This window comes from Parasteatoda tepidariorum, chromosome 9 (genome assembly GCF_043381705.1).
Source record: "Parasteatoda tepidariorum isolate YZ-2023 chromosome 9, CAS_Ptep_4.0, whole genome shotgun sequence".
NCBI lineage: Eukaryota > Metazoa > Arthropoda > Arachnida > Araneae > Theridiidae > Parasteatoda > Parasteatoda tepidariorum.
Genome location: NC_092212.1, coordinates 7,178,037 through 7,182,549, shown reverse-complemented (window position 1 = coordinate 7,182,549; position 4,513 = coordinate 7,178,037).

Below are 4,513 nucleotides of genomic sequence, written 5' to 3'. Positions count from 1 at the left end.
TCAGCGTAGGGTAAACCGGGCAATGGCACTGAACCTTAAAAAAAACATCAGTGTAGGGTATACCGGGCAAATGTATACCGGGCAATGGCACTATACCTTAAAAAAACATCAGTGTAAGGTATACCGGGCAATGGCACTTAACTAGACCTTGTATGACTAGGCCTTAGGTAAATGTCCGAAATATATACTAGGTCTAGTTAAGTGTCACTGCTCGGTTTACCTTACACTGATGTTTTTCAAGGTCAAGTGCCATTGCCCGGTATACCCAACACTGATGTTTTTTTAAGGTAAAGTGTCACTGCCCGGTATACATTTGCCCGGTTTACCCTTCACTGAGGGTTTTTTTAAGTTCAAGTACCATTGCCCGGTATATATTTGCCCGATACTCCAAACACTGATGTTTCTTCTAATCTATCGTCAATAAGTATTAAATTATCGAATAAATGTAATCTATCGTCACTAAGTATTAAAATAACGACTAAATGTAATTATATCCACGAATAAATTAATATGAAATCGGATGACGTTTTGAATTTGTCATTTTTGAATAATTTTTTGACGAATCGGAGATGTATTTTATACTTTGCCGGTAATATATATATATATATATATATATACTAGGTTCCCACACTAAGCATTAACCATTTAAAATTGCGTCCAAATAATATAAGCCTGAAACCGTAAAATAGCTTTCTATGGGGAAGACTTTCAAAAACTTGCGAATACTTTTGATATTTGGCTAATTTACTGGATAATAATTTGCATATATCTGTTCGAGCCCATTGCTACTCTTTTTGCAAAATATTTTTCAGAATGGTAGACAAAACCATAGCTTTTAGTACATTTGTTAATTTTGTCAATCTTTTAAAAAGTCTTACCACAAGAGAACTTGAACAAAGTGGAGTTGCATATGAGCTTTAACCCCTTAGGGACGGGTGATTCTAGAAAGCATTCGTACAAAATCAGGATCAGGATGTAATTAAATAAAAAGCGGTAACTTAAATGTAGTCGTTTCTAATTNTGACAGACTTACTTTGCTTTTATTTTAATTATTGTTAGTTTAATCATATATATAATCAATGTTAATTCAAAGTATAACTAAATAGTTTTATTTTGAACAAAGTAATGGTGAATTAAATAAATCAAACAATTATAACTCCGCCCACAAATAAACTGCTAAAGAAATACTTTGATTACCAGTTTTATATTTTACCCTGGTTGATACGGTTTTATGGTGTCACGTATTTGTGACAGTCGGCGCGAAAGGGTTAAAATCATTTATACGTTGTATTGTAAAAAATAAGTTGAAAAGAATCAAAATAACACATTAAAACATGAGCTTAGCTACCTCTATATATTTCTATCGTTCGTTCGTTGTAGTCGAACTGGACGTCTGAGGCCTTACGGCCCTTTTCCCATTCATCCTGAAATTAAACTAAGAAACATACGTGACAAAATTAAAGTTTGGGGAGCAAATGGAGTTCATGAGAAAAGAAAAAAGGCACTTTGCCATTATTAGGCAATAACAAAATTAAAAGCAATAAAAATGAACATGGTAAAATTAAAGTACAATGGGAAAATAAACACAAATGAATATTTACAGTTTGGAAATAGATGCAAAAGGGGGGCTAATTAAAGGAGTGTGAGGATGTGTGTAAGTAAGCGTGGCTCTGTTAAAGTAGAGACTCGGCCGTCCAGGTAATTACCACTCGTGCCGGGTAGCTCTCTACACTTAAGTTACAGTGATTAGCTTACCTCTAATCAGACCCCGAACTACATATTTCTACAGTGAATGCATTTTCGTATAAAGAAGTTTTTCCAAGTGTTGACCTGGTAATTTTATTTATCGAAATTAATTTGAAAACTCTTCAAACGTTAAGTCGTTATGATTTTCTTTCTTTCTTTCTTTTTTTTTTAAGAAAAGGTACGCGTTACTTCGTAAAGGTTACGTCCTGACATCGTATTTATCCAACGCCTCTTACTACTTAAAGCCTCCACACAGTTTTTTATAGGTAGTCCGATCAAACCAATATGAAGCTAAATCAGTTTATGAAAGAGCCTTTTAATAGAAAATCTAGTAAATATAAGAGAGTGGTAGCAAATATAAGTCTAAGAATTTTTTTAATTTATGAATATGATTGGTTTGTCTTATTCACTTGTCTATTACTACAGATTCAACTCTCAAATATATATGAAACATTTCATTCAGACTACTTTAGACTGGAATATGGGTTACATGCGCACAACCTCAGAGATTCCAACTGCTCCGGACACGCCAGAGTAATTAAAACAACGGTAAATAACTACAATGTAAATTTTGCAAGTATTTGATAATTTTTGATTGGTTTTTAAGTGGTACAGTATCACATATTATACTAAAAAGTGGTGAATAATATAAACCTACGAATTATTTAGAAATAGTGGTGGCTAGAAATCTGCTAAACTGAATTTATTAAGCCAATTGATAAACTACCACTTTAAAATATATATTTGTTGACCGGAGCAAGTTGCCATCTCTGNCGCACAACTGGTTCACTTTTTCAATAGTCTGCGCAGACTACTTATAAGAAACCGTGTGGAGGCTTTCTGTAGGAGGAGGTGATGTGACGGAAGCGAACATCAGAAGCGAAAGTTAACAGTGTTTATGTACTTTTCGACTGAGTATTTCTATTTTTCGAATTCTCGCAATCTTTGTTGATGTCTTCCTGTATTTTTAACTCTTTAATCAAAATGAAATATTTCTTTTTGATATCAACAAAGCTAAATCAGTGCCAAATTTATATTTTTACCCTATTTGTTACAGCTGAAAATCGTAGAAGAGTGAAATTCTAAATCTTATAACAAGGCATTCATAACTGAAAATATTGCCACAGACAATTAGCAGTCTTTTTCTGATTGGATGTAGTACAAAACAAGAAGTGTTCTCTCATACCTGCCAACCCTTCTGGAAGATTTTATTTTCATATTTAAAGTGGTAGTAATTATATACTATTTTTTCTTTTATAAACTTAATTTTTAAATGATTTTGCTCACCACTATTCTTACAAAAATTAAGCACATATATTAATATGCGTTACCACCATGGTAGTCAACTTAAGTTTTCTCAAATGCAACGTATTTGTTTGCTTAAAATTGAAGTTTTAATTCCATTTTAATACCACTGGGAAAAATGATAATGAAAGGGATTAAAAGTTGGCAGGTATGGTTCTCTGATTAATCTACATATCGTGCAAAGTTTCTTTTCCTTTTGATTATCATTCATATAGTACGGACACTATCAGCGGTCGAGGGAAAGATAAGAACTAGCAGAAGACCCATCAGTTTTTCACCAGCAATTATCATTTTAATAAACTACGTGCCTTCCACGCTAGGGTATTTGCGCAGAAAGCTCTGTAACATAAAATTTGATACTAACAAATTTAATGCTACAATAAAAAAGTTTTAGAAAATTTTTATAAAATTTAAAGTAGTTAAATACTGGTAGATAAAAAAATAAAAAAATTTAAGTTGAATTTTTATTGATGCTTTTTTTTTTAGTAAGATAAAATATCAACGCAAGAAAAACACAGTGAATTGCTTCAATGGTTTAGGACTCACACTGATGGCCAGAATTTTAATAAATTTACGATATTTCATTGTACTATTTTGGTTGTTTGTGCCTATATAAAGGTAATTTTACGAAAAGTTCTATCATTTCTAAAGATTTTAACCTTGCGGACAATATTTATTTGAAAATTAAATTTTATCACTTTGATCGCCGTTTAACCTGAGATCTTGATTACCAAATGCAAGCCGTCCGCACTGCAGAGTAAAGCTTGGAAGAGAAAGTAGGCGTTACTATCTAAATTATATGAACTTTTCGTGTAGTAGACGATTAACTCTCTCAAGGAAATGACCGCAAGTGTATATATAAGCACACATAAACATTATCATAAATTTACTTTTATAAATACTCCTCCTTCCCAAAATAGGTCATCTATCATTACACTTCATCTTCCTTTATATAATGTTGACTTCTTGCATGTCTTGCAGATTAATTTTAATTCATGTGTAACTGCCCTTCGATTAGTAGAAATAAAATCTTAGCATGAAGTAGAATAATTTTCTTATAGATTGTGAGTCCCCAAAATTCGATTATATATTTTATTTTAAGATCACTGGAATGTTTCTTCACACGAATGTCGCATGACCCCAAACCCGGGAAAAAACTTTTCTTGTTGCATATAACAGAGGGAAAAAAGACTGAATTCTTCTTCTTTAGTTATTAACTGCTTCAATTTAATAGCAATAACAAAAAAAGCTACACAAAGAAAAATAAATTTGTTTTACTGAAAATTTTAACAGATTTTTTAGAATTTTTTATTGATTGTGATGTGTAATAAATAGGAATTTATTGAAGTTTTTTTTTGTATCAATACTTTTTAACCCTTTCGGGCCGACTGTCACAAATACGTGACAGCATAAAACCGTATCAACCAGGGTAAAAAGATAAAACTGGTAATCAATCTTGTTT